Here is a 20243-nt window from a genome sequence, read left to right as displayed (position 1 = left end):
GTCATCCACCAGGAGACTCAAGAATTGAGTTTCCAGCTCTTGGCTTCAGCCTGGCCCAGCTCCAGCTGTTGTTCTTATTTGAGGAGTAAATCAGCAGATGAGAGATAGGTCTCTCTATCTGTCCGGTACTCTTTGTCAAATAAAGTATTAAGATATTCTCATTGACTGAATTAGGTTGGCACGTTTTAATTTGTTAATCATTCTTTGCGTTTGGCTGTGTACTGCTTCACTCCAAAATTCATCACAAACTTAGTGGCTTAAGTCAACATGTGTTTATTATTTTACAGGTTTGTTTGTTTGTTTTTTGTTTTCAAGACTTCTCTTACTTGAAAGGTAGAGTTACAAAGAGAGGGAGATCTTCCAATCTCTGGTTCATTCCCCGAATGACCAGGGTTGGGTCAGTCCAAAGTCGGGAGCCATGAACTTCATCTGGATCTTCTGCGTGAGTGCAGGGACCCAAAAGTTTGGCCCAGCCATATTCTGCTGCTTTCTAAGGTGCACCAGCAGGGAGGTGGAGCTGAAGCAGAGACTGGTGCTCATATGGGATGCTGGCAGAGCAGGCAGCAGTTTAACTTACTCACCACAGTACCGGTTCTATCACACTCTTCTGTGACTCTTTCACTGCCCTCCCTTCTAGGAAAGCTGGAAAATTAGTTCATTCTTTACTGTTTGAAAGCCATAGAGGTCTTCCATCTACTGATTGCCTCTGCAAAATGTACAGCAGACAGGGCTATGCCCGGCTGAAGTCCGGAGCTCAGATCTCAGTCTTCCGTGTGAGTGGCAGGGACCCAAGGACTTGAGCCGTCACCATTGCCTCCCAGAATGCACGTGCTCTGGAAGCTGTTGTTGGAAGCAGAGCCAGGACTTGAACACAAGCTTGCAGATGTGGAACACAGGGGTCTTAACCAGGGCTCCAGATGGCTATCCCTGGTTCTTATTTCTTAAAGTACTCTCTTTACAGACACTTTGGCCATAATTCATTGGTCTTACCTTATATGAGAACTTCTTTTGGGTTTCCTTTATCACAAACAAGGTTTTTGTCACTTGACCCTCATCCTTGCTTTATTCATCTCTGGTTAATAGCTTTAAAAAAAATCCTTCTATAAACTCTTGTAAGTTCAAGTCAAAGTTCTTGAAGTTCCAGTACAATGTAGCTACAGGTACATTCAGCCCATTTTATTGTTTGAGAGTTGGTAAGTGCATGTGGTTGGTTAAGTTGCTATAATTGAGCCAGCCACATTGATAGGTTCATAAACAAGTCATCATTTGTCACAGTCACAGCTTCCATAAACCTTGACGTCATGCCTTGAAGATTCTCCCATATTGTGTTGGTCGTCCAATGCTTTTTATTGTCAGGTGGGATTCTCTGATGTGGCTATAGTGTAGTTGTGTAACCCATTCAGTGACTGAAGGGTATCTGGGCTGGTTCCATATGGGGATGATCATGGGTCCAGCGATTGTAAATATTGCCATGTAACTTCCCATGTGTGCTTACCTCTTCCTTTCACCTTAGTAAATGTCTGAGACCTAGACTGGTGTGTTCTATGGGAAGGATAGAGAAACAATAGCTAAATGGCTCTCCCCAGTGACTGAACAGTTTTGCGTGGGCACCGGTGTTGGAGTCACTTGTTATTTTCTGCTTTTTGCTTTACCTTTTGGAGTAGGTGCTAAGGTCTTGTAATTTTAGCTTGTAATCCCCACTGAATGATGGAGTTGAATATACTTGCACTTGTTTCTTTGTGTGTGTTCAAATGTGTCACCTGTTTTCAAAATTGCTGTTTTATTATTGAGTTTTGAGAATTCTTCTTGTATTTTGTTTGGTACATTTTCAGGATAGATTTTCCAATCAGTGGAATTTTTTTTCATTTATCTTGTCTTTACTTTTGTATTTATACAAAGGGAACAAATTTCACATACTTCATATGTATAGTTTGAAGGGAATTGTGGAGTTTTCCACCTTATAACCCTTCCCTTCTTCCACTCTTTCTCCTCCTTCTTTAACTTTTAATTTTTGCAATGACATACTTTCAACTTACTGTTTATAATCACATGTGCAAGCCTCCACCAACTAAAGAAGTTAACGAGGAGTAAGGAGAAGAACCACTTCCTCAAGAGTAAGGCTGTAAACAATCCTCAAATCTCAAAATATCGATCTCACTCATGCACATGAGAAAATGGATGCAACTGGAGACCATTATATCTAGTGAAATAAGTCAGTCCCCAAAAGAGAAATATCTCGTGTTTTCCCTGATTAATGGTAACTACTATATAGAAATTTTTTTTTCATTTTCATACAGAATGATTTTTAAAATTTTTTCATCAGATTTCAATTCCCTGTTATTTGTGGGTTTAACATATATACCCATATAACAATGGATTTAATGGATTTTTGTGTATTGAATGCTTTGACTTTTTGAAATTTGCCCTTCTAGTAGCTTTCTCAAAGTTCTTCTCCCCCCCAACCCCCATTTGGAAAGTAAAATTACAGAGAAAGAGAAGGAGACACAGAGAGGTTTTGCATCCGCTAGCTTACCCCACAACTGGCCACAATGGTCAGAGCTGAGCTGGTCCAGAAATGGGAGGAAAGAGCTTCTTCCAGGTCTCCCACATGGGTGCAGAGTCCAGGGAAATGGGCCATCCTCTGCTATTTTCTCAAATACATTTGTAGGGACCTGGATTGGAAGTGGAGCAGCCAGAACTTGAACTAACACCCATATGGGTTACTGGCAGCACAGGCAGAAGACTGGCTTATACCTTGGTGCCAGCCCCTCTTTTGGAAGATAATTATTTTTTTTCTGGATAGGTATGTTTTTACTTTTCCTTGATGAATGTCCACCTGTGAATTCCCTTATTGCCCTATCCATGGCCTACTGTACAATACTGAATAGGAATTTTGGAAGAAAATATTCTTTCTTTGTTCTCCAATCATGGGATTTAATAGTGGTCTTTTGGGAGATATTCTTTATTGGGCCAAGAAAGTTCATTGTATTCCTAGTTTTATAAGAGTCTGTTTCTTTTTTTCTTTTGCTTAAAAAATCATGACTATTGTGAAGTGCTTTGTCTAGACTGATACACCTGGTAAATCGCAGTGATTGGTTTTTCTGGCTGTACAATCGTCTTTCCTCTTGGCCGTGACATCTGATCCTTTTTCATATGTTGCTGGGGATTCAGTTTGCTCTTTTTTTTTTTTTTTTTTTTTTTGAGAATTCTTGCATTTATGTTCAAGAAGGCTACCAAACCATCACCTTCTGTTCTGGTACTGTTGTTTTCTGATTCTGGTGTCAGGATTGCTTTGGCTTCACAGGACAGGTTGGGGAATATTACCTCCTCGTCTCTTTCCCTGGAGAGCTTGTCAAGAACAGATACTTGCATTTCCCAACTGCAGGAACAATGGCATGGTTATCGCTGCCTCTGCACAGATGTTTTCAGGACAACACATTGTTCTTAGGGACAGGAATGTGGCCTGACTTCTTACTCCTTGTTTTTTCTTCTTATTATTTTTTTTTGTATGAAAGCTTTTATTATATCCAAAAAGGTAAATTTATAATATATTACACATGAAAAAACTGACAAAACCCAACTTTGTAGGACAGCTTCTTCGAATTCAAACATAAAATTATACTGAATTCCTTTAGTCCATTAATCCAGTGTAAGCTCTTGTCTTTGTGAAAGGCAGAGAGAAAGACACAGAGCTTCCATCAGTTTGTTCACTCCCCAGATGCCTGCAGTAGTCAGAACTAGGTTGAGTTAAAAGCCAGAAGCCGCAGATTCAATCCAAGCTGCCTGCATGCTGGGTACCTGGGATCCAAGTACCTGAGCCGTTGCCTGCTGCCTCCCAGGTCATGTTTTAGCAGGAAGCTGGAATTGGGAGCTGAACCAGGGCTCAGTTCTAGGCACTCGGGATGTCTTCCTCTGATTCTGATCAACGCAGAAGGTTATGATCAGGACTAAGTCTTCACTGTCTTCACCCAGTCTCACACATTCCAGCTTAGCTTTGTTTGTTTGTCTATTTGTTTTAGATTATTTATTTTTGTTTGAAAGGTTGGATTACGGAAAGAAGGAGAGACAAAGATTATCCATCCCCTAGTTCACTTTTCCGATGCCCGCCACAGCCAGAACTGAGCCTATCCGAGTCAAGAGCCAGGAGCTTCCTCTGGGTCTGCCATGTGGGTGTAAGGGCCAGAGAACTTGGACACATCCTCCACTGTCTTCCCAGGCCATAAACAGGAAGCTGAATTGGAAGGGGAGCAGCCAGGACTAGAACTAGTGCCCATACGGGATCCCGGTGCTGTGAATCAGAGGACTAGCCTATCAAGCCAGCACACTGTCCCTGGGCTTTGTTTTTGTCCCACATTGTCAAGTCCCTTCTCTTGTCCACCTCCTTGCTGTTGCACATCATATCCCCAGAGGATGTTTCCTGTGGTAGCCAGCCTGCTCGCCCCGGGGTTAGGCCATTTCCCTATTTAAACATCCCCATCAAGGGACCGGTGTCTACACTCCATCTAGAGCTCTGGTGTGCCGCTGTCTCCACACTCAGGGGCAAATTTGCTACTAGGTCAGGCCAGGCTTAGACTGTCCGTTCCTGGACACACACACAAATCTTTTCCACCTCCCTTGGAGCAGAGACCCATAAAAGCCTCCAGACTTGTAAACACCTCATAGTAAGGCGAGCAGGCCAGGTTCTAGCTCGCTTCCTGGGATGGCTTTATTGTGTGTGCCTGATGTAGGGTATAAAAATTAGTATCGAGGGGCCAGCACTGTGGCATAGCAGATAAAGCCTTCATCTGTGGTCCAGCATCTCTTGTGGACACTGGTTCAAGTCCTGGCTACTCTACTTCCAATTCAGCTCTCTGCTAAAGGCCTGGGAAAGTAGCAGAGGATGGCCCAAGTGCTTGAGCCCCTGTACCTGTGTGGGAAGTTTGGGTGAAGCTCTGGGGTCCTGACTTCAGGCTGGTTCAATGCTAACTGTTGCCATCTGGGAAATAAACCAGCCAATGGAATATGTCTTTCTATTACTCTTTCTCTGTCTCTCTCATACTCCATAATGCTATCTTTCAAATAAATAAGTATTTAAGCAAAAACTTAGCATCCAGCTCATGACAATCTTTAGGTTCCAGGAAAGTTATCAGTTGGTAATTCGGATTTTGAGGGGGGAAGACAAAAACACATTTATATGTGTAATAAAATGACTTGAGGAAAATATTTATGAGAAAATAATAACTTTATGAATCTTTGGTAATGCTTTTTGTGGTGTAATTCAGCTGGGAATTACTGTTATTGTAGCCTGTGTATTCTCTTATGGCTCCAGTTCAGCACTTAGCCCAGCACTGGATTGGGAGTCAGCTGTAGTGGCTCAGTCACTCTCCTGTATCACTGGGCCCAGGTTCAAGCCCTGGACCACTCTCCTCCAACGTCTTACCCATGCACATTCTGGAAGGCAGTGGGTGACGCCTCAATGCTTCAGTCCCTGCTCCAGTGTGAGAGAGTGAGCCCTGGGCCCCTAGTTTGGGCCTAAATGCTGTTTCAGACTGGGCATTTGAGGGGTGAGCCAGCAGGTGGTAGATCTGTGTCTTTGTGTCTATCTGGCTTTCAAACAAAATACAAATTAATTTTAAAATGTTAGATACATATATAAAAGAGACACCCAGGGGGTGGCCTCGTGGCATAATAGGCTAAAGCTTCCACCTGGCATGCCCAGCATCCTGTGCGGATGGGAGTCCCAACTGATCCAGCTCCCTGCTAATGGCCTGAAAAATCAGTGGAGAAGGGCCCAAGTCCTTGGTACCCTGCACACATGTGGGAGTCCCGAAAGAAGCTCCTGGGTTTGGATCAACTCAACTCTGGTCTTTGTGGCTATTTGGGGAGTGCGATGGTGAGTGGATGATCTCTGTCTCTCCTCTCTGTAATTATGCCTTTTGAGTAAAAATAAAATAAATCTTTAAAACACACACTCATCTTAGTGTTAACTGCTTTAGTAAATTTGGCATACATTAAAATACTTGACATCCATAGCTTTTCAGGAGAAGAATCAGTTTCCTGTTTCCTGTTGGTTATCTTAGTATTTATTTAGAGGATGCATTTGGGTGAAAAGAATTCTTCCCCCTAGGGAACAGAAATGGAATTCGAGCAGACATTGACAGATGAGAGACCAGTGCCATCAAAACAGGATGACTGTTTGCAAGCACAAGGGAACGGCAGTGCGTCAGGGGCCCAGCCGCTCATGCCACAGGCACAAGTGACCAGGCAGGCTTGCAGCCTCCCCGGGCCAGCAGTGGCTGATGAATCAGCAAGGCTGCGGCTGACACTGCAGCAACTGGGGGAAGTGTGAGTGGGTGTGTGCCCCTGGGAACCCGAAACTATACCTTCCTTCCTGTCTGTGGACTGGAGCCCTAGGAGAGCCACTAATGCCCTTCACACCACTCAAAATATGTCTACCGAGATAAATTATACCCAAGACTTCTTAAGTTAGCTTTCTAGAATACTGGCATAGGTACAAGGATTTTAAAAAGTGATTTCTTTATTTCTGTTGGAAAGGTAGATCAGATACACGAAAGGGAGAGTTAGAGAAAATCTACCATCTGCTGGTTCACTCCCCAGATGGCCACAATGGCCGGAGCTGAGCTGATCTGAAGCTAGGAAACAGGAGTTTCTTCTGGTTCTCCCAAGCAGGTACAGGGTCCTAAGGGTTTGGACCATCCTCCACTGCTTTCCCAGGCCACAAGCTGGGAGCTGGATGGGAAGTGGAGCAGCAGATACACAAACCTGTGCCCATGTGGGATCCCAGAATATACAAGGTGAGGACTTAGCTGTTGTACCAACCCCAGATTTTTTATTTATTTATTTATTTATTTATTTATTTATTTATTTATTTATTTATTTATTTATTGTTAAAGTTGAGTTAGTGGCAGGCATTGGGCATCATGATTAAAATGCCACTTAAAAATGTCTTCACTCCAACATGGAGTGACTGGATTCAAATCCTTGCCCAGCCTCTAACTTGCTGCTATTACACTCCCTGCAAAGCAACAGATGTTGCTTTGGTGCATCCCTGCACCCACATGGGAGGTAGGGACTCAGCTCAGACTGGTGCAGTCCTGGCTGTTGTGGGCATTGGATAAACAGTGAATGGGAGTTCTTTCTCTCTCTCTCTTCCCCTGTTCTTTTTTCCCCTCCTCTCTCTTCCCCTCTCCCCCTACCCCTTACTTTTCAAGTGAATAAGTCATTTATTTAAAATATAAATAAAAGCTGATTTACATTTATCCTGAGGAACAATAGTAATATTGATTCAGCTGCTATATGAAAGTACTTTTAATATTTTTTAAATTTTTAATAAGTATTTAACAACTAAGTGTGAGTTGCAGATGCCAGTTGTAAGAACACAATGACACTCCCCTCCTCCCTGCCTTCCCCTTTCCAACTTGCCTGCCTCCCATCCTTCCTCCTTCTTCCATGAAAGTTCCATTTTCAGCACTTTCACAAATATTAACTCCTCGATGTCCATGACATGATTTAGTTTGTGGTTGCTGTTCCCATTTCAGTGTGGCGTGGATCGGGGGAGTAGGTTCCACATAGTGTCAGAACCTATCCTGGGTCCAGGAACTGAGCGGGTGCAAGACCAAGCAGTAAAACACAGCAGTCGTTCCACTCTACCACCTCACAGCCACTGGAGCAGACAGATCTGAATTTATGTCAACTCTGAGCCCTGGCATGTGTGTATAAAAACAACAGCCAGCCCATGTTCCCCTGAAATGGCAGGAGAATATGTATCCCTCAAATGACAAACTGAACGAAAGAGACCCAGCACACCAACAGAGTTGGAGTCACGGGGCAATGTTCTGACCCAAGCCATTGCAGGAGCTCTGCGTAAGTGGGAAGGCTTTCCCGGGTGTGAATGGATCTGACGTGGTTTGAAGGAATGAGCCTGTTGGCTTTGAAAGACAGTGAAGAGGGTAAGGTTATAGGAATTGTAGTTGCAGGCAGAGAGAATATTGTGCTTTTTACCAGAATGCTCATAAGAAGGATGTGGATTCTGACCCCAAAGGGTCAGGGCCTGAGTAAGAGCTGATTTCCATTTGTTAAAATGAGAACTTTTTGGGGGGAGGTGAAAGGGTGAGCAGATGCTTGGTCAAATGGTAAAGATACTCACATCCCACATCAGAGTTGACTAGGTCTGGTACCCTGCTCACCCTCTGACTTGAGCTTCCTGCTGATGCAAATTCTGGGTAGCAGCTGTGATGGGTCAAGTTCGTGTGTTCCTGCCAGCCATGTGGGACACCTGCTCGGAGATCCAGTTCCTAATTTTAGCTCAGGCCTGGCCTTGGCCCAGGCTTGGCTGTGTGAGTATTTTAGGATGTGAGCCAGCAGATGGAAACTCTACCGACTGTCTCACCAATACTATATATACATGGCATTAAAAACAAACCCCTAAAACAGGAGAAGTTTGGAAGAGAAATCTGGGAGCTTGGTCTGGAACTGTTTCTTCCTAGATATGCAAGATGAGCAGGAAGCTGCATGCCCCAATCTGGAGTTCAGGGAAGAGGTTGGAAATGAAGTTGGTAGTTTAAGAAGGATTAGTTCAGAGGAGATATTGAAAGCCTTGATAAATCATGGATCACCTAGGGAATGAAAGTGGTAGAGAGGAGCTCTAAGGCATGAGTTCTGGGATATCGCCTGCCAATGTTCAGAAACTTGGTAGACAAAAAGACACCTTGGTGAGGGTTCTAGAGTGTTTGAGTACCAACAGGTACAATTCAGCCAATGCTGAAGAGCCTGGTTGAGCAGCTAACTGAAACAGCCAATCGCAGGGAGTAGCTTGAAGACTGAATGTAATTCCTTGCTCCCAGAAAGCTTGTACCAATGGAAGCTCACCTCGAGGGCTGTGGAAGCTGAAGTGCAGGAAGCTCATGTTTTCTAGATAGAGTCCAAAACCCATCACCTGACTACTCTTCAACTCCACAGTCTCAGTGAGGGCCATGGGAAGTTGGAATAAAAATCTGTCCTGGGTTGTGGTGGGCAAGAGAAGTCAGCTGGGTGTGTGAGCAGGCCAAGAAGGCTGATGTTTTGAGGCTTCACATGGCCTTACCATGTGGGTTTGTGCCTTAGGGTGCTACATTGGCATGGTGATTGGCTTCATTCACTATTTGACCAATAAGAAGCAGATAGCAGACAGTTGAGAAAGAAATGTTCTGAGAGTCTATAACGACTTCCTCCTTTTTTATTGACAGTAAATCAGATACACTTGGAATACTTAGAAGCCATCACACTTTCCACTTGGATTAAGTATTTAGCAACTGAGCAAGTAGGTTCTGTCTCCCACAAAAGTGTTCATTTGTGGCTGTTGTTAACCTCCAAGTGTGCTGTTGAGTCCTGCATCCTTTCCCTCTCTGGCTTCCTCTCTGAAGCTTCATAACCTTCAGGCACATTAGCTAACAGATCCCCAGCAGAGTGTTAGCTTTGGGTGTCCACTTTTGTTTGGCAAGTTCATGGTCATTCAATTTCTCAACTTTAAAAGAAAAAAAAAAAGTCAATCAAAACGGGTCTTTCCCAGAAGTCAAGTAATTTCCCCAGAGGGGAAGTGGAATGTCTCCTTAAGTTTCTGCATTTAAAAACTTATAGCTGTGTTGAACAGTAACTCTGGAAATCCTGTGTCTTTACATGGGGCTCCTGGGAAGGTATGCTTGCACACCTTCAATCCACATCTGCTTTGAGCTTTCTCACCTTCACTGGTGTGAGGTACAGCCCACGGGTTAGAGGTGAACAGATGCTTAGAAAGCATGATCCAACAGGCCTGACCCTTGCTAGCATCTGGCTGTGGAGTAATCGGAGTGAAAATGTGTTCTAACATGGGCATTGAAACATCATGTCAGCTGATCTGAAAATGTCATTTTTGGGAGAGAAGTACTTATCCAAGTCCCTCGAATAAATGAGACAAAGATTGCCTTGATTCTAACTGCTTTTTGTGGTTGTGGTCCCAGTGGGAATGTTACTTAACAAGACATCTGGGAATAGAGAGCTGTCAGTATGTGTTTGGTACAGCAGTTGTCATTGGGAAACCAGTACTCCTAATCAAGTGCCTGGATTGAGTCTTGGCTCCATTCCCCATTCCAGCTCCCTATTCGTACACATGCTGGGTTCGAGTCCCTGCCACCCATGTGGTCAACCTGGATGGAGTTCTGAACTCCTGGTCCAATCCACTTCTATAAACATTCTAGACATTTGGAAAGTAAACCAATAGATAGGATTTTTTCTTTCTCTCTCTCCTGTTCAAATGAAATAAAATAAATGCATCCATTTTTTTAAAGAAAAGAATAATGCTCATGGCCCTAAACTAGGCTGAAGGATTTAGAGTCACAATAGCAGCCTAGCAGTAATAACCTCCAGCAGAACACACGGTTACATTGACAGCCATGTCACTGATGATCTCTGAAACCCCATGGCCACACATAGGGTTAGCAAAAGTGCCAAGCTAAAAGGAATGATCCAGGCCCTGAGATGAACAGCTGGTGCACCCTCAAGGTTCTCTTAGCTTAGCACCAACATAACTTAGCACCAAGAGGGGAAGCGAGTTACAGGATGATGTCTCAGTCTAGTGTTCCTCCACAAGACGACTGTGCTTTGAAAGTCGGGCAGCCCTACCAAAGTTTGTGTTTTGCCATGAATTCACTGAGATATAAAATGGACAATAAAATGGAGACTCTTGTGCTGTTTGTTTGTCTAGTTTATAAATTATTTTCATGACAAGATAACAAATAAAAATGTAAAGACAAATAAGAAAAAAGAAGGTGAAAACACTTAACTCTCACTTGCTGTCTCCCTTCTATGCACACAGAGTCCTCAGGTAACATAATAAGAATCTAAACCATCATGCATTTACATCTGCTTGCTCACAATGTACCTTTGTCTGCCCTTTATCTTCCTAGTGACGGCCACAAAAATTTCTTAAAATGCTTTGTATTTTGCTTTGTGAAAATATTGCCTTTATATGGTTGGGTATGATTTTTTAAAAAGTGCAGGTGGATTTTCTGCACAGCTATAGCTTCTGACTTAAGCCCCTGCAAGGCAGCATGGTTTTGACAAAAGGTTTATAAAAATGAGCAGGATGCTGTCTTTACAACGGAACCAGCACAGAATTGGCGAGACAAGTTCAGAGGTGACTTCAGTAATTAGTCCCAGTGAGAGCTCACAGCTCAGGGATGTAGCTTTGGAGGCAGTGTGATTCTGGAATATATTTCTAAGACAAAGCCAGGAAGGTTGGAGATGAGGTGAGAGAATGAGAAAGGTCAAGGGTGACTCTGAAATTGGCGTAGACACTAACTGAGTAGAACACCTTGGCTCAAACTTGATTGAGGTGCTTGATAGAAGTGCCTGGTGTCACCTCTGAGACCCTGGTATACACATTTGAGACATCTGTTTCGCCAGCTATGAAGTAGAGATTATAACACATTCAGTAATTTGTTGCTGTAAGCTAAGGTGTTTTGTAGAAGAGCTGCTTTTGTAAATTGTGTGGAATTTCAGTTGCCTCAAATTTGGCTTCTCCATCGCAGAATCCAGTGGTGGTGTGTTACAGATCTATTCTTCATGAGCTCGGTGGGCCTCAGGGGCGTGCTTTTTGCTCATTGCATTCCATTCTACCTGGACAGATGTGACCTGAAGGACACATTACTAGAGGCAGAGCAGTGCCATGCCCCTCCCCATAGCTGGGAATCGGGGACTCAGCCACTCGCTGCACACTGAGCATTTAGGACTGTGTTACGTGGGACTGCATGTCACATTTTCATGCACTTGATTCTGTTTTTCCAGCAGCATTCTGAGATGAATGTTGTTGTTACCCCTACCCGTGGAATGAGAAGAATATGAGAGCGGTCCAATGACTGGCTCATAGTGGGTCACCCAGCTTGTGAAATGAGAACCAAGTCTTGAGTCTCCTGGCTTTCCATGCAGGGCCTTTGTCTCATGCAGAGGCAACCTCATCCCCTTCTGCCTTAAAATACATTCATGCTGGGCCAGCACCATGGTTCAATTGGCTAATCCTCCACCTCCATGAGCAGTATCCCATATAGGCGCCAATTCTTGTCCCATTTGCTCCACTTCCCTTCTAGCTCCCTGCTTGTGGCCTGGGAAAGTAGTGGCTGATGGCTTAGGTCTTTGGGATCCTGCCTCTATGTGGGACACCCAGAGGAGGCTCCCGACTCCGGGCTGTGGATCAGCTATTGTGGCCACTTGGGGAGTGAACCAGCAGATGGAAGATCTTCTCTGTCTCTCCTTCTCTCTGTGTATCTGACTTTCCAATAAACATAAATAGATCTTTTAAAAAATCACATTGTTAAAGTGATGATGGTCATGAATTTGTTCCGTGACCAGCTTCTGCTAATTGTACCACTTGTCCTAAATAAACTGATAGATCCTCTTGGAGTATGTGTGCATAGTAACCCATCAGTGTCAGTCAGGTATGTGTATGAGAGAGAGAGAGCATTGAGAAGGGCCCTGGTGCTTCTCAGTAACATGCACACACACAGCTAATTTTACCAAGGGACTTGGAACTCCCTGGACTCTGAACAGTAGCACAGGATGTGTTTACTTTAGAAGCTAAAGCACATAGTTAGTACATTGCAGTAAGTTGAATATTAGGTGTCCCATGCTAGACCTTCACTATCTAGAGAAGGGGGTTTTTTTGGTCCTACATGAAGTTATAAAAATTACAAAGGAAAAATATATGTAATATTTAAAAATTCCTTCATGCTCAAAGTCTATATATCTGAAATTCTTCTAGATTCTGTGGATTTGGGAAAGGAAGTAAGCTGTACCCAGTCCCTGATCCTTGTCCTACAAGAGACCCATGGCTTAGAAAGTGAAGTGGGAGTGTGGACAAGTGAGCACTAAACCATTTAGGTGGGTTGTGGACATTTACAGGAAGGGACAGCCTGGATGCCAGATGTTTATCCAGAGTCCTACAATTCCTCCTTCTAAACTCTCAGCTAGATTTAAAAAAAAGAAGAAGAAGGTTTATTTATTTTCATTGGAAAGGCAGATTTAAAGAGAGAAGGCAAAACAAAGAAATATCTTCTATTCATTGGTTTACTCCTTAAACGGCCGCAATGACCTGAGTTGAGCCAATCTGAAGTCAGGAGCCAGGAACTTACTCCAGGTCTCCAACATGGGTGCAGAGTCCCAAGGCCTTGGGCCATCCTCCACTGTTTTCCCAGGCCAAAAGCGGGAAGCTAGATATTCTTGATCTGTACTTGATACTTTGGGGAGCCGAAGATTAGAAATGTTGGAGGCTGGCCTAAGGTTGCTCATGGCAGGATGATTGTAGTTTGAAAGGCTGCCCTGGGGCAGGTGTTTGAACTGCTAGTTAACACTCAGGTTAAATTACCAAGGTGGCAATTATCAGAGGACCCAGGTGAGATGGCTATCTGCTTCCTGACATTACCTTCCACCTGCTAATGCAGACCCTGAGAGACAGCAGGGATGGCCCGAGTGAGTGGGCTCCTGCCGTCTACCCAGGAGACTTAGATCGGTATTCGGGCTGCTGGTTGTGGTGCTTAGCCTGACTTGGGTCTGTGATGAGCCTTTGGGAAATGAAATGGTAGATGGAAGCCTGTTCTCTCTCTCTCTCAAAGTTACCCAAGTATTTTCAGAATGTTTGACTCAGCCTAAGATCTGTTTTTCTTTAAAGCTGTTGGAATTGTGTCCAGCACAATTGGCTAAAAACACCTTGTGCTGGGATTCCATATGGGTGCCAGTTCGTGTCCTGACTGCTCCACTCCCATCCAGTGCCCTGCTTGTGGCCTGAGAAAGCAGTGGAGCACCGACAAAAACCTTGGGTCCCTACACCTGTGTGGGAGACCTGGAAAAAGCTCCTGGTTCTGGGTTTGGATCAGCTCAGTTCCACCCATTGTGGCCTTCTGGGAGGTTTGCCATCGGATAGAAGCTCTTTCTGTCTCTCCTGTTTGTAAATCCAATCTGCCTTTCCAATAAAAACAAATATATATACATTTTTTTTAAAGCTGTTTGCAATCACAGGGGCTCTTTATATTGTGGGCTAACTCCAAATGCTCACACCTCCCCAGCAAATTTCCTCGTTCTTCCTTGGGTTCCAAGGTGGGAGTGGAAATGGGATCTCAGGCCCAGAGGGGTGCACAGCAGCACATGGAAAGTTCTAGTTTTCATCCTGAACAAGCTGTGGCTGCAGAGAAAGCAGTATATTGTGTCTGCTTGGTGATCTACAAGGGTACTTGACAAAGTTCATGGAACATGCATATTATAGGAAAAAAATGCATTTGTGTTACAGAATCTTTTGTAACAAAAAACTCTATTTCTTTTCCCCATGCCTCTTTTGAAGTGCTCTTCTGTATTCTCTGTTGCCTGGAGTATGCAACAAGGTACTGTTGGATGAAAATATTGCGTTGAAATACAAGATGGTCATCTTTTCAGAGAGACCGTTCAGTGCGTTGCAGTTCAACAAGAACATGTTGCAAGTACCCTGTACTATGATGGAGACACTAGAGTATGATGCAGCCCAGGGCCTCTGTTAGCCCTGCTGTAGCTCTTACCATGCTCAGGGAGATTATTATAAAGACCCTATTCAGCATTCATCATAAATGTCTTGGACAGAGTCCTGGAAAGCAGCATTGCCCTCGAGTAAAATTTTCCCACATTTCATGTTCCAAGCCCTTGGTTGCTGGAAACTCCATAAAGAAATTTTACCAAAAAAATCAAACTCTCAGGACAAAGGTCATGACATTTTATGGCTGGACTCTGTCATGAAGTAGGCTTTTATTCTGTGTGCTCTGTTTATATGGGGTTAGAATTCCTTGAAACGCATTCCAGTTGTAGTTTTACAGAAAGGGCAGAAAGAAAGCAGCCTTCTCAGTATTTTGCTGCTGTAGTTGGATGTTGCAGTTCAAAGACTTTTACATCGTCAGTGGTGTTGATGAAGCTACCTGACATAGGCAGAATTCAAGGAAAGCATAATCGCTTCAAACATTGCTTCAGTTGCTGTTTCCACAAGAAAGATTTTTGTCTGAGATGTTTGTTTGGGAGGGATCCAAAAAGGGCATTTTTTAAAAATTTGTTTCATTTATTTATTTTTAAATATTTGTTTATTTTTATTGGAAAGTCAGATTTATAGAGAGAAGGAGAGACAGAAAGAAAGATCTTGGGTCCTCTGGTTCACTCCTCAAGTGGCCGCAATGGCTGGAGCTAGGCTGATCTGAAGACAGGAGCTTCTGGGTCTCCCATGTAGGTGCAAGGTCCCAAGGCTTTTGTCCGTACTCCGCTGCTTTCCCAGGGCACAGGCAGGGTGCTGGGAAAGAAGTGGAGCTGCTGGGATGTGAACTGACACCCATATGGGATCCCAGTGCTTGTAAGGCGAGGAATTCAGCCATTAGGCTTCCACACTGGGCCCAGGCACTTTTAGTTTCCAGAAATTTGTACTTGACAGCACTCACCGTCTGACTCCACTTCCTGAGTTACTTTCCATTTTTATACTTAGCCGTGCTAGCTCGTCTTACCAGCAAAGTGCTCACGTGACTTTTATATTCAGGCACAGAAATCTTGAGCTGCCTTATACCCTGTGTGGGTATAATCCTATGCTTGTATTGCAGACATGCAGAGAAAGGGACACTGGGTGAAAACCAAGAGCAGTACCCACGCCTCCTGATTCTGGTCTGTCTCTCTGTCCCTGTGACACCCCGCCCCCCCTCCCCGCCTCATGTGCACAATGCCTGGATGAAAGCTGACACTTCCCTGCTCTCAACCAGTGGTGGAACAGCAGAGAAGACCTCATTTTCATCAGCTTCATGACCAAGATCCTTCCCATGACAAACCCAAGGTCTTGTAGCAGAGAGGCCAGGAGTATTTGTGTCCCTCCTCTGTGATCAGATACCTCTGTGTGTCCTTTGACCAAGGGAGGTGCCATCATTCAGTCATTCATGGTAGGATAGCTGTTCCAGACATAGCATTTTCTCTCTGTGCATCTTGGAATATGTGTGTGTGCCATAGAGAACCGGATTACATCTTAGTGTTGCCCACTCTTTCTGTTGTTATTTTTAAGACTTACTTATTTTTGTTGGAAAGGGAGAGTTACAGAGAGAGAAGGATGGACAGGAAGAGAGAGATCTTCCACCCTTTGGCTCATTCCCCAAATGGCTAAAACAACTGGACTGGGCCAGTCCAAGGCCAGGTGTGTTTTATCGGTCTCACATGTGGGTACAGAAGTCCAAGGACTTGGGCCACCTTCTGCTGCTTTCCCAGGCATATTAGCAGGTTGCTCGATTAAAAGTGGAACAACTGGGAATACCACTGACACAGGCAGAGGCTTAACATACTGTGCCGTGGTGCTGGCCCTGGGGGGTTGTCCATTCTTAATGCTTCATATATGGTATATCAGAATCGTTATAAGATGGGTGGCTCAGAATTCTGAATGTGAAAAGTAACTACTAATTTCCTAGGCCACTAAATTAGTAGATGACTAGTTGAAGGTGGTTGATCAAAGAGAATAGAACTGTAGGATTTGTGATTCCTGGCCTGGGCAGCTAATGGATAGTGTGTTGTTTTTGAAGCAAGGGACAGAGGAGAAGGAAACCACCGTAGCTGGATGGATACCAGACTTCCAGGTCTCCTGTACTGACCTGGAGGGATCCAGAAGACAGTCCTGCAGGCATCCCCAGGAGAGAGGCCATTGGGAGATGAGCCATGTACTGCAGTGTTATCTTGATAGGAAATGAAAACAAAACAGAAACTCATTAGCATACAGAGAGAGCCTGATATCATGCAAGGGGTTGAGAAGAGAATGTACAGTTAGGTGGAAGGTGGACTGAATGTGGGGACTAACCACAAAGGATGCAGGCGGCGGGGGCACCCCGGAAAGTTTAGTGACAGCCCTAGGATGGAGGCAGGGTGGTCTTTCTACACAGCAGTTTATTAGTCTTCTGTGGGATATGTAGGGGTTCCTGGAAGTCCAGCTGTGTCTTCTGGATGTCTCTGGAAGGGACGGGTTGGAGGGTTGGGTCAAGAGTTCTCAGCCTGCCCTCCAAGAGACCACACTGCCCAACTCACTCATAACCTTGCAGGAAATTGCAGGAAATTCTTTGGTCCCATGCACACACCTCCATGAAGACATGTGACAGCGGGACTTGTTCCTCAAAAGCAGGCAACTTGACATGCCAACATGGGGAATGGGAGCATCTCAGAGCCACAGGTACACACGGGTGGAATGGACTGGAGATGGCCCCCACTGCCTCATCCTTAGAGGCCCCCACCTTAACTTGCCAGAGTCTGACAGATCAGTGAATCCAAAGGAAGATGAAACATTTCTTGAAGTTTAGATAAGACCACACAGGGCATGAACAAATGGATGATGAATCAAGTTGTGCAGTTCCCCCAGTGCCCCACCTCAAATGAGGTGCCCAGAATGGAGGATTTTGTAAGGATCCACAGACCTGGGCCTGTGCAAGGTTTGTTACACTCTTTCCTAAGCCATCTCTCTTCATAAATACTGTGGGGAGAGTACAATGCAGTAACAGCCCCTTGAAACCTGAGGTGCCTATAGAAATCACTTCCTTTAATTTTCGTCTTTAAAGAACTCTGATTTGAAGTGTAGCAGACATTCAAGTTTGCTCAGTGAATTTTTTCCTCCCAGTATTTGTTTGATGAAACAAACTAAGCGTTAGCTGCAGCTTGATGTCATAACTGTCAACCTACAGGGGATGCCCAGTAGACAATTCACTCTCCATGTGAGAGGATTCAATCACTTTCTCTTAAAAAAAAACTTAAAAAAATTTTTTTTGAAAGGCAAAGATAGAGAACGAGAGAGAGAGAGAGAGATCCTCCTTGCACTAGTTCACTCGCTAGATGGCTGCAATGGTCAGAGCTAGGCTAGCCAAAACCAGGAGCCAGGAGCTGGGTCTCAAGTACTTGCACTCCCCTCTGCTGCTTTCCCAGGAGCATTAGCAGGGAGCCGATGGGAAGCGGAGCAGCTGTGTAGCTCCAAGTAGTGCTGCTAAGTAGTGTGTGCCATCATAGTGCCAATCTCTGTGGTCTTGAAATAAGCAGGCCTTTTTTGACTACACGAATGAGTGTGTACGTCCACAGTTAGGTCAGAGCACCACGATGTCGAGAAAGCAACCTGGCTGTCTTCCTGTTTGGAACCTACACAGCCAGTTCTCTTTGGCCCAAAGAAAATGCAAAAGTCAACATAATCTAAAGCATCCTGGGAAGTCTCCATTCCCAAGATGAGATAGTTCAGGGTGTCTCAGAATGTGGGAGACCTCGAGTCCAGGGTTGCAACCAAGATACTCAGAGTTCGAGTCCCAGCTGAAGCAGAGTCCAGGAGACCACTGACAGAGGCAGGGATTCAGTCTCCTTCAAAGGTTCCAGAAACACACTTTCCAAGGACTGGTTGTGGCTGTGGTTTTCAGCTGCGGCCACGAAGTGGATAAAAATAAACTGTGGTGCCCCAATGTGGTTAGCAGCTGGCGTCCATCCATGGCCAGTCTGGCCCCGTAGAGAGAAAGTCCCAGCTGAAATGCAAATTACTGGATTTTTCTTTTTAAAAGAACACATTAAAGGGGTTAAAAAAGAAGAAGGAAAAAAAAAAAACTGGGACAGTTGTGACCAGATAGCATCCAGCCAAACTGCAATCTTGGGCTCCCAGCCAGCAGCTTTGCTGTGTACACAGCAGTGACTAGCAACAGCAGCTCCACCTGTGTGGAGTGGGGTTGGGGAACTGCAGCCAGGACCCTCCTCTTCAGCTGCCGGTTGTCTCCCAGCAGCCTCCCTCCTCCACACACCAGCTTTTGTGGATTTTGCAGTGAGGTTGCTGTTAACTTGCCAGGGCCTTGACCCTCTACTGCCTGCAGGTGGGGACCCATGGTCACTCTGGGGGTTTGTAGGCCGTGTGTGTTTGGGGATGTACATGTCCGTGCGTTTGTGGACCTGACAGTGTGAGCACATTTCAGCGTGTCACAGTGAAAGCAGGGTGTGGGAGTCACTTCTGCTCCAAAGCAGCAACTGTTTCTTTCAAGATTTATTTTATTATACTTGAAAGTCAGAGTTATGGAAAGGGAGGAAGAGACATGAAGATTTTCCTTCTACTGGTTCACTTCTTAAATGGTCGCAATGGCGGAGTGTAGCTTATCCAAACGTGGGAGCCAGGATCTCTTTTCAGGTCTCCCACCTGGGTGCGGGGGCCCTGGATACTTGGGCCATCCTCTACTGTTTTCCCAGATCGTAGCAGGAAGCTGGATGGGAAATGGAGCAGCCAGGACACAAACTGGCACCCATATGGGATCCTGGTGTTTGAAAGCCAAGGATTTAGCCACTAGGTCATTATATTGGGCTGAAGTCATCTCCTTTATAAGGAACATGCTCAAGGAATAGGGTCCATTCTTTTCACATATACTCCGTTTCACAAAGAGTGTGCCCATGTGAAATATTCATCCTGATTGTGTAAATGGCCCTTACCTGAATTCTTTGGTTTGTTTTTATTCTAAAAATAAACATGCACAAAGTGTACCAACTAAAATGTTAGTGAAATGACTAACTTGCCAAAAAAAATTACACAGGTGTATTGACTTGATTTGTAGGACTTTATGATTCAATAAATTATTTCTTTATTAGAGGGAGAAAGAGAATGAGCAATCCCTCACCTGCTGGTTCACTGCCCAGATGCGCTCCTCCGTGGCTGGGGCTGAGACAGGTCGAGGCTGGGAGCTGGGAACTCACTCCCGATCTCCCTCATGGGTGCCAGGGACCCAAGTGCTTGAGCCATCACTGCTGCCTCCCAGAGTACACATTAGCAGGAAGCAGGAGTCAGGAGCCAAAGCTGGGAGCCAAACCCAGGCATTCTAGCATGGAAGATAAAGGTATCTTAAATGTCACCTTGACTGGTGGGCCAAGCACCCACTCCATGAAATCATTTCTTTTTGAATACAATGAATGAATTTGACAAAATTATGTCAATACTGGACATCTGTGTCTCCCTAAGAGCATTGCAAATTTTAAACCAAGTGACTTTCCCAAGATTCGACAGCTGCCCCCTCTTCTGTCTGCACTCGGGATCCTAGAGGGGTGTGAGGCATCGCCTGGCGGTGAATTTGGTAGAGTAGAAAGGCAGCTTCTTGGAGCTATGGAAAAGTTCCCTGAGGCTGTGGGCTTGGAGTCTACGGAGTCTCTGGCTGTTTGCATCTCTTGGAGCTCGAGCCAGTGCATAGACCTCACACACACACCCACAGGGGCTCTGA

The 20243-nt window shown here is 44.8% G+C and overlaps 1 protein-coding gene across 1 annotated transcript in view; it reads left to right on the top strand.

The window, feature by feature from the left end:
- PRTFDC1 (phosphoribosyl transferase domain containing 1) overlaps window positions 1-20243 on the top strand; it is a 59745-nt gene that overhangs the window by 11355 nt on the left and 28147 nt on the right. The gene's annotated exons all lie outside the window — the stretch shown is intronic.

The sequence above is a fragment of the Ochotona curzoniae genome, unplaced genomic scaffold, assembly GCF_017591425.1.
Source record: "Ochotona curzoniae isolate NIBS_2020 unplaced genomic scaffold, NIBS_Ocur_1.0 contig_78, whole genome shotgun sequence".
NCBI lineage: Eukaryota > Metazoa > Chordata > Mammalia > Lagomorpha > Ochotonidae > Ochotona > Ochotona curzoniae.
The sequence above is the reverse complement of the archived record's forward strand: the minus strand, read 5'-3'. Positions and strand labels throughout refer to the sequence as shown.